Genomic DNA, 11,425 nt, shown 5'->3' on the forward strand with positions numbered 1-11,425 from the left:
ACATGAACTGACCATATTGTATGGGGCTATCTCTTTCCAGAGTAGGAGAAAAGAATGATTTTTGGCATATGAAGTACTTTTTAATTTAATACTATACTACTAACAATGTTCCTATCCTTCCATTACATATATTGTCTATTAATTTTAATTTAATTTTATTATTTAAATAAAAATTTATCATTTTATTTAATTTTATATTTATTTTTCTGTAAGGTAGGTAACCTATTTCCTACATTATGCAAATCTGTCACTTTCCTTTCCTTAGAAATCATATAGTCTGGTACTAATTTTTGCTCTGTTAGCTGTAGGAGAAACCAAAACAGAAATACGTCTCAAGTGAAGCAATACATAAACAGGGTGTGGTTTCTTCTGTATTAGATAATCATGCCTTTAGGGTATTACAAAGCAGGAAGCATAATTCTGAGATCTTGATTTTGGGGGTATGTGGTTTTCCATGGATCACACACTGGAAAGATGTAGGTGGGTGGTTATGAGGATATACACATTGTTGACCCTTAGAAATTTATTTTTACTGTAATAGGTAACTAATTACTTGTGAATCACTGAGCTAAAGTATAGATGATATTTTATCATGTTTTATAATAGTGAGATTTGTAAGTATTTCCTCTGTAAGATTGACTCAATTCATTTTTTGTTAGTTCTCCACTCTTTCTTCAAGCAAGTAATCTGATTCTAGGCATTTTCAAAAAAATTAAATCATCCTTTCCTCCTCTTTCATAACATGCAATTTTAATATAATATTTCAAGTGTTTTTTTAAGTTTCATCAATAAGACTTTTGTCTTCCCCAAATTAACTAAGAGTTAGTAATTAAATAAATTGTTGAGATTTTTTTTTTTTTTTGCCTATAGTTTTCCAGTGTCTTGTTCTTAAAAGCCAAATTACCAAGCTTCATTGCACTGTGCATATCCATATATTGAATTATTATCTATCGAGGTTAAAGCTGAAAGACAACATTTTAAGCAATCCCTGTTGTAAGACCAGACAGAAACTACGCTCAATAGTGTTAGGAACAAGTCGTTGCATGAACTTGTTCTGCAAACAACTTGGTATTTCGATCTAATGAATATTTCCCACTTGGAAAGTAAATTGCTGATGTGCTTCCTGGCACTGTCTTCCTACTGCCAGAACACATCATGTTTTTCTTTTGAAAGATCTTTCATAAAAGGATCCGTACCTTCAAATCAATTTGAGCTAATCCTTACATGCTGTGTTCCATTATTGCACACTAGAGAAAAATAAACACTGAGTTTCATATTATGAAAATGAACCCATGTTCTCTCTGTTGTCAAATGTTTCTCTCACTTTGCTTTCTCTCTTCCTCCTTCCCCTCCCTTCCCTCTTCTCCTTCCCCATTCCATCCTCTTCCACCTCCTCTTTTCTTTTCTCCCTTCTCTTTCTCTCTTCTCTTTCCCTCCCTTCCTCCTTCCCAATCTCCCTTTCTCCCTGTCTCTTTCCCTCTGTCTTTCTTCCATATTTCTGTATTTGAAAGAGTCAGAAATGTCCCTTGCAGTTCTTCCTATAATTTCTAATGGGGAAGGTGATATTTATGTACAGTTACAAGTTCCCACGCCTTCAACAAAGTAGAGTACTGTGTGTAATAATATCAGTTGGTGTTTGTGACCATACCTACACTAACTCAAAATAACAAAGTCAGTATGGAAAACTATGCTGACAAACATTCTTCCATCTTATTGTTTATCATTAGTTGCACAGGATAATCCATTGATTTAGATACAGGAGATGGGAATTAAACTCCAAAGGGTTGAAATAGAATATTTCAATATGTGTCCTGAGAATTCATTTCCAAGAAAAACCTGAGGGATGCTTCTGTTGTTATTCTTGTTGTTGCTTAAAAATTTCTTGTGATTTTTTTATAGTGACCTCATAAGTCAAAATGTTCTAAGTTCAGTGCCAATTATTTTAAAATAATAATTTATTTGATAGAATTTTGGGTAACTAATAGTAAAAACTGTAAGTTGTGAAGTATGTTATAAATATCCCGTGATTTTACGTGTATGACCTCAGATGATCATCACAATAATCTGGTGAAGACAAATAAGTGATTTTCTCCACATCAAAGAATTCCCCAGTGGCAAAATGAAACTTTGCCCTGGATCATCTGACTGAGAGTTGTGGATGTCATGTCTAGACTTCAGAGTCTTCTAGGAGAATCTTTAGTTCAACAAAATGATGGCTTCCAAGCCTTCTCAGTCTCCATAATTTATTATCAACAGGAATACAGCAAATATATAGGAATTCATCACAAATAAAAGAATTTATTCCATTGTTAGAAAGCACTAGCTTTCAGTGATTTGCAAAGTTGAGTTTAAAATACCTTCTGGAAACATTCATACATTTGAGTTCAATTTGCTTGCCAAAGGAATATTTGACTACATTAAGCTCCTAACTTAGCTACTCCACTGTACTTTAATCTAATCTTAGTGTGAGATATTTTTTATAATTTTCACCATCATTGCCTTTGACTTGAGCTTGAAACAAGTAGACTTGAATCACTTAATGCCCCTCAACTTGAATTTCTGAAATTGAAGCATTTGAAAAATGGGGCAATTAGGTCAGACCAATGTTTTCCCAGCCCGAACTGCACTGCAATGTAATGATCAATGAGAATAAGTCAGAGCAAGTAGGAAGAGACTGCCGAGAAGGCACTGAAGTAGAATCTGGGTAGAGGTAGCGATATTTGAACTTGGCTGGCCTTACAGAGAGAGGACCACTTCTAGTCCTAAAATTTGATGATTTTGTGAAGTCTACCTTGAGCACTTTTGGAACTGCTTTGGTGCTTTATATGGTATTGAGATATTTGTATGGAAAAGAAAATTCTCACTATTTCAATGATACAAAGACAGGTAAAGTAAAAGGTTCGTGTATCTTCAGAGGCAACAACTGTTAAGATACACATCTTTATTTCGTATTTTCTCTTTCCTTTTAGAAACTTCTATTACTTCAGAAACAGTTATTTGGGGATGATGATGAATATATCTCAAACGATTAGAAAATTATTCAACATTAAATAACTCATGCTTAAGAAATGACCTTGAAGATAGTGGCTGTTCATTATTAAATTGTTGTTATCTTTATCAAAATTTGCATTTCAGAGGGGGACGCCTGGGTGGCTCAGGGGGTTAAGCCTCTGCCTTTGGCTCAGGTCATGATCTCAGGGTCCTGGGATCAAGCCCTTCATTGGGGTTGATGCAGTGGGGAGCCTGTTTCTTCCTCTCTCTCTCTCTGCCTCTCTGCTTATTTATGATCTCTCATTCTTTCTCTGTCAAATAAATAAATAAAATTTTTTAAAAAATTACATCTCAGAGGAATCTTCTTAAGGAAATCAGTGTGTTAAAATTTCCTGTAAGTGCTCATTCCTTGTCTTGCATGACAGACTTCATGTTAAAAGAAATCCTCATCTCAAATATCATCTCTTCTTAAACTTTTCCCAAGTAGGGCTGGTCACTGCCTTTTTTTGTGTCTACAGCATTTTGTTCCTATTTCTTTTATATGGCATATATGATTGCATTGGGATTATTTGTTTGTCATTTCTACTAGACAATTTGGAGGAACAAAAAATATTACTTCTTTTTTATCTTCATTCCTGTCACATTGGCAATTTCCACCCATATGCCCCTTTTCCCTCAAACCAGAGAAAGAAGATATTTTTTAATGGCTTACAATACATTTCTAAATATAGTATATAGATTTTATAAGAAATGATAAAACCAAAATGAAAAAAAAAAATGCACCAGGGAGTCTAAAATCAGTAGGATGTGACTCATTTAAGAAAATTTTAAATGAATACTCCCTTTATTTAAAAAAAAAAAAAAAAGGCAAAGCAAAGCTTTTTAAATCCCAAAGTTTCAAGAGGAAAGGAAGTAAACAGAACAATGCCAGTGAGCTTTGGATGGGAGTGAAGTGGAACAAACTAAAGGGAATTACAGAAAATGTCTAATTTCGCTCATTGTAGTAAATATTTGTTTAATTTTTATTGTTGACTTGTTTGTGTTTTTCTGTTTCTGAATTCTCTCATTATATCTGAGGACTATTTTTCTGTGTTAACCCTGCTGGGACAGGTCTCATGTCTGCTACAGAAACTGAAAGTCCCAGACAAGGTGCTCCCTCATTTACCACCTGTTTAGACACTTGACTAATTTTTAGCCAATCACACGTTCCCACGTGCACATTCGAATATAAAGCAAATGAGCTCAGAGCGAGGGCAGAGCAGTGACATCAGTGTTTGGTTTCCAAAGGTAGTAACAGAATTGGGGTAGCAACTGAACCCATGTCACATGCCCACAGAGGCGGTTACCAACAGTTGTATTGAGAGAACAGTACTCACAGCAGAGTGACCTTAATTAGGTTCTTCACGTCAGCAGATTTTGGATCTAAGGGTTTCTGCCTGCTTTTTTAACGTTTTTGTTTTTGTGTTTTAGTCTTCCTATTGATTCAGTAAGCTATCCACCCTCTTTTCAAAATATTTCAGTTATAGGAGTCTGCTTCTATTGAATACAAGAAAGAACAACAATTCAATCATTATCAAAGAAATTCTAGGTAATTTTAGGAATGATTTTATTTTCCTAAAATACTAGCATGCATATATATATATATATATATATATATATATATATCACCATATATTTTTATATATCTCTATCTATATACATATGTATATAAATTTCTTATATGATTGCATTATCCTACATCCTATATCAATAATTTATATTGCATTATCCTATATCAACAATCTGTGCATAGCATTGCAAACTGATATGTAAGTAAAAGAATGATAGCTGTCTAAACTATTTTGATCTTAATAGTTTTTCTCAGTTAAAATAATTTCAGCTTCCCAATATAAAATCATGATATTTCAAAACAAAGATGTTTTCAAAATCGTAGGATAGAATGTTTTATTTATTCAATGAATTGCCTGTACTCTAAGACACTGCTAGCAATAGGGTTGCCTAGATGAATAATAAGTGGCTCCTAGGTGAATAAAATAGAGACATTTATTTACTATAATATTGGAAGGCAATATGGTAATAAGTATTGGATCATTTTTTTAAATTTTTTTAAAAAGATTTTATTTATTTATTTGACAGACAAAGATCACAAGTAGTCAGAGAGGCAGGCAGAGAGAGAGCAGGAAGCAGGCTCCCTGCTGAGCAGAGAGCCTGATGCTGGGCTTGATCCCAGGACCCTGGGATTATGACCTGAGCCGAAGGCAGAGGCTTAACCCACTGAGCCACCCAGGTGCCCCTGTATTGGATCATTTTAATATTCATGTTCTTGATCCAGTAATCCACTACTGGGAATTCATACTAAAGGAATAATAACAGAAAAAAATGCCTCTGAAAATATTCATTGTAGCACTCCCTCAAATTGCAAAAAGACTGAAAACAAATTAAATGTCTAAAAATAGGTGAGATAGTTATTAACACTGTTCAAAAAACATGTTTTTTTCCTTCTTTCCCGGCACATGGTGAAATTGTATTTCCTTATGCCCTTGAATTTAGGAAGGGACAAGTAAATGTGGACGGCAGTGACATACTTCACTTCCAGGCAGAAGCTCTAAACCAGGGTGCGAGTCTTCTTCCCCCAGATCCTCTCCCAGCCTGCCTCTCCAAGTGACAAGTCCTAGAGCTGAACACCAGGGAACCTACAATCAGCTGTGGAGTGAGAGAGAAATAATCCTTTGTGATTACAAACCCTTAACATTTTGGGGCTGAATGTTACCATAGAATAATCTAGTCTATTTAGAGTGAATGAATATGTTAAATAAATCATGATCTTTAATGATATAAGTAAAAGAAGCAAAATATCAGCAAATTATGTGTACCTTTGGAAAAAGACCTAATAATGAAAAAATAGAAATAATTTTAGTATGGCAGATTATAATGTGAATTACTTTTTTATACTCTAAAAGTCTACATGATAGTTTATGCTTATAAGCTACCTAGTGTCCTTGAGAAATATTTCACAGGTAAATTTAAATTTCTTTACATGTGTTGAATTAATATTACAATTGAATAATTAAGTTAAAAACAAATTTTTACATATCCTTTAAAGTTTACATATCATGATTTTTAACTCACTCCTTGATAATTCTATTCCTTACCTGAATCTGTGCAGATATTCACTATGTCAAAATGATACAACCAGCCTCCTTCAAGACCCTTAGACTTTTTATACTTCCTCTTTCCATGAGGACATTATGCACAGTGATTTCTCTGCTTAGGTAATTTGCCTTCCATTTTTTTCTTCCCTCGGGTAATTTCTAGTTTTCTTTCTCCTTTAACCTCAAGACAGACTTCTTGTATAGATCAAAGTCCCATTGGTAGCCATGTGCACTGACTTTTTATACTGTGTCACAGTTTTGAGTCTACGTTAGTCTGTGACTATTTAACTGAAATCTCTTTCCACTTAGACAACACCACCATAACGGAGGGAGTGTGTTCCCCTCTATGTTGCTGGTGACTGACAAAGTTGTTTCTCCCCAAGAGGTGCTCAGTTGACATTGATTCAGTGAATGTGCGAACAGTAATAAGTAAAACTGTTAAAACATGGAATGACTAAATTGAATTCATAAATTTCTTATAACTGATTTTTCAAAATTAATAACATTACGATGTCATGTTACAATGGTATCCTATTACAGATCTATTCTAATATAGTATTACAGATACCATAGTAAGGTCTCATTAACCGCATATATGTTAGACTATATCTTCACAGATTGTAGATCTAGATTATTGTCAATCTTAGTTTCTCAGTTTTTCCTTTTAATGTTAAAAATAATTTTTTTTTCCTGTCTCTTTTTCAACTAAGGAGCCAAGGACATGAGAGCCAACCATTCCAGCATTACAGAGGAGATGCTGGACCGCCGAGCACGTCTGAAATAGAGATGCCAAACCAGTTTTGTGAAATTTGCCTAACATGTATCTTCAGGTTATACAAGCAAAGACTAAAAATTCAGCCAGAAAATGGAAGAATAGATATTTTTAGAGAGAATTGTCAGTGTGCCATGGGCAGATGCCGAGCAATTGGAAAGTTCGGAGTAAAATAAGAATAGTCTGGGTAAACCTGGTGATTCACAGACCTGTACCCCTGGGGATAAAAATATATGTTTATAAAAAATAAAAAATTAAAAAAAAAAAGAATAGTCTGGTTTCACAGAAGACAAGTAAGGTGGGTCTTTCAAAAAGATGGAATGGGGGACACAAAATGCTGTTGAAATTGAATATAATAACTTCTGAAATGTATCTCCCAGATTAATTAACATGGAGGTCTCATCAAGAACTAGTTTGCTGAGGTAATAAAGATAGAAATCATATTATAAAGGGTAGAAAGAGAGGAAAGGAAGAGAGAATTTATGTCATGAAAAAGAGTTGTGATCATGAGGCAGAAGTTTCCTCTTGCATCAACACCTGTTGTCATTCCTGAGGTCCACTACCTCGTGCTTATTCACCTTCTAGCTCTCCCTAGTTGGTCACTGCCATCCCTGCCCAAACCCCCCACCCCCACCTTAAAGTGTAGATTCCCAGACAAGAGTCAGTATTCCACTGATACTCTCCAAGACATAAAACAGGGAGGGATGTTCATCTCTTTTGTTCTGGATGTCCTAGAAGTAGTGGATCTTCGCAATAACATTTTGGACTACTGGTTTACAGTACTGACTGATTTTTAACTTAAAGTCGACTGAATCGTACAGATTTCCTTCTCCTTTCCTCCATCCTTTTTTTTTTTTCTTTCCTCTTTTTTTTAGGTAAATATTGTTCTTACACTGAGTCATCCTAATATTTAACTTGTCCAGTTGTCCTTTGTTCATATTTTTGTGCACTTCTTTCAGAATATACTTACTCTTGATATGTTTGGTAATTATGGCCCACATTTAGCTGAGCCATGGATTTTTGATGCCTTGCGAATATGTATGGCATGGAGCCAGGGCATATCCAGCCTGTGGGGACATGTCATCCACATAATTTGTCTCTGTGATGGTACCTTCTATTGTACTGAGACATAATGGATATATATTAATTTCCGGTAAGCAACATAAAGATTCTACGTTTCTATATATTGTGAAAAGATCACCACAATAAATCTAGTTAACGTCTGTCAGCCCACAGAGTAACACATTTCTTGAAAAGTGATAAAAACCTCAAATAGGCAGAAGACAGTAGGGTTTGAGGACAGGCTCTGGAATGACTCTAAATAACCCCCTTTGGGGCCTCTGGGTGGCTCAGTTTGTTAAAGCCTCTGCCTTCGGCTCGGGTCATGATCCCAGGGTCCTGAGATCAAGCCTCGTGTTGGACTCTCTACTTGGTGGGGAGACTGCCCCCCCCCCCCGCCTGCCTGTCTCTCTTCTTGTGATCTCTGCCTGTCAAATAAATAAATAAAATCTTTAAAGGAAATAAAAAAAATAACCCCTTCACATCAAATGTAATGAAAATAGATGAAAAATGTACAAAACAAAATATACTCATATTTATACCTCCCTGGACAACAACTATTAGCTCTTTATATTATATTGTTCCAAATATAGTCATTTGTATAAAAAGCATATGCCTTTACCCATACAAGCTAGGGACAATACCTACATTTTGAGTTCTCATTAGAGACTGTATCTTCAAATCATTCAATATACATCTTTTACCAAAAGATCGGTTATAAAGAGGGAAACTTTAAAGGACATGTAATCTATACATCCTATTCATTTTGTTCTTGATTATTTTGGTAACAGTTAAGTGCACATTTGAGCCAGATTTTATAGGTCTCCCCCTGCATTTCTTCTGTGACTTATACTTTTATTCTTGATGAAGTATGTAAGTTACTTGTGTACAAAATCTACTGTTGCTTTACTTGCCGAGAGATTTGTGAAGAAAACTATCCACTACATTAACCATAAAAACACGTTATAAAAAATAAGTGGAAGAAGATATGTATTTATTTTACACATTTGTTTCATATTTTATAAGGCAAGATGTGAATTTTACACATAATTGACTTTTCTTTAATTTTCTGACAAAGAGGCTAAGTGCAATTCATATTACTATTTCATAATTGTATAGCATCCTTTGGCCTGTATTTATACATTTAGTTCTGGTAATATTTACTTTCATCAAGCTAAACATTAACGGCTCTGCTCTTTTTTGTTTTATCATAACCCACCTCAAATCTTTGATAGATAACAGCAGGACACAGTTAAGTAGTTAGATGGGAATAAGTAATATTATAAAACTGGTAACTCCGTAAGTACTTACTGAGTAATTATTAATTAAGAAAGTCATAAATCTCATTGTCTCTACTTTTTAGTGAGACCTGAGTTTGTCTGAATCCCAAGTCTACTCAGATTCACATATTTGATCTTCTACAGACACCTTGGTTACTCATTACTGTCAGTGGTAAGAGTGTCTGGCATAGTGAATGTTCAAGAAATGTGGATTTTCATGTCTCTTGTCTTACAACAAATGCCACATTATCCCCCTCTTTAGATTTCTGTGTTTTGAATGTACTCTGAAGACTATCACACCATACCATCTGTGACTTCTCGGATTTTGTGACCATTTATTTCCATTTATCTAAAGATTTCTAAGACATTCTTCAAATCTGGTGTTGTCTCCTATCACATTAAGAAATGCTATTTAACATTTCCTCTACATTTTCCCCCTGACAATTAAAGCTGTTGACAGGGAAAAAAAAAATTCTGGGGGTGGAAGATAAAAATAAAGAGCTGTTTCAAGCCTATCCAAAGATGTGCTACTCAAATCCTTTGTGTAGTTAAGCACCTGGCATTTATTGTCTAACTTGAAGCTTGGAGAGCTTAATTTCTTTTCATAGCATATTATAAAGCAGTGGCTCAAGGAAGAGTCCTAGAAATTGTTAGAGATAAAAGGAAATAGAGAAGAAGAGAGAGAAGGGAAGAGGAAGAAGCAAAAAAGAGGACTGGAGGGCTTGGGTGCTGCCTATGGCAATGAGATCAGTAAAAACAGTACCAGCTGGTTTTTGGAAGAGGGACAACTGAGCTGAGATTTCAAGTGGTTTGTACTGTTGCCCTCTACCTTGCCCCTACTCCTGCTGCTTTAAATTTTAATAAAATCTTTTCTTCATCTATTGTCTTTGTGTGTTTATGTATATGTGGATCTAATAGATGACTTGAATTCTATGTGTAAGTTTCCCTGGTACCTAAAAGGGACAATTTTCAGGGGATCTGAGCAATCCAAATCATTGTCTCTCTGAAACGGAACTTCTGGAATGTCATCTTCATACCGTGAGTCTCCGAGGGCTGGACTTCCTGCAAAGCACACCCTGAAATTTCAACCCATTGTTTCAGAGGTATCTTGTTCTTTAATGAGAAGTGAGAACCAGCAGACATTTGGCTTGCATTAGGAAGTATTTTCATTTGTTCAAAAATAAGCCTATTCCAGCAATCCACCATCACTCAGAAGGTGTTTAGTGACCAGCAATTAGCTTCCTAATACTGTGGTTGAACCCTCAGAGGTCCTAAGGCTCCTGGCCTTTAAGGGCCGTAGAAAACAATTCCAGCGAGATTAGTGATTCACAAGAAGCAATTTGAGGATAAGTCAATGCCAAACTGCCTTGTGCTCCTGCAAGTATAAAGAAAACCAGGAGCATTTTGTCCACAATGCCTCTCATAAAGTTTGACTCTAGTATCTATTCTATATTCTATCTCCAATATTTGGCCAAAGATTTGATATGGTGGCCAGGAAATACTTTCCATGTGACTATGTTTACAACATCTCTTGCATTTCAAAAGGTCTTTTAATAGAAGATGAACTGCAAAAGGAAATTGCAGAAGAGCAGAAAAGAATCCATTGAGAAAGCAAACACAAGTGGAACAAGGGATGTTTTTGAATTTGAAATTCCAGCTGACTTAAAGTCTTAGATGAGTTGTTTTAAAAAGAATCAGAGATAATCAACTAATCCTCTTAGTTTTATAACTGACAGTATGCAACCTCCTAGCAGCACTTGGAAATGCAAGAGGGCTGAAATGTGTGGGTGATGAGGAAGACCATATTTTTTGAAATAGCCCCAAAAGAAGACAACTAGCAGTATTTGAAGAGATGGCCAGGAAAAACATTGCTGGGTCAGTCTAGGTCAGCCAGATCTATGGTTTTGGAATGAAAACACAGTAGAACCATTTGTGGATCATTTATTGTGGGTTGCAGCAGAGTTTTCATTCAATCCATGGCAGCAAATTTGGCTCTATGAATTGCTTTTCTTAAATCCTAAGAAAAAATATATTTGTGGATTTCTAAATTTCAGTGGTATTCAAGAAATAAAATTTAACAAGTGTGGCAATGATGGGGAAAGTTTGTTTAGGATGCTACCACATAAAGAATATACTCACCTGGGGATGACCAGAACATTCCACTGGGCTCA

The sequence above is a fragment of the Mustela erminea genome, chromosome 2, assembly GCF_009829155.1.
Source record: "Mustela erminea isolate mMusErm1 chromosome 2, mMusErm1.Pri, whole genome shotgun sequence".
In the NCBI taxonomy this organism is placed as follows: Eukaryota; Metazoa; Chordata; class Mammalia; order Carnivora; family Mustelidae; genus Mustela; species Mustela erminea.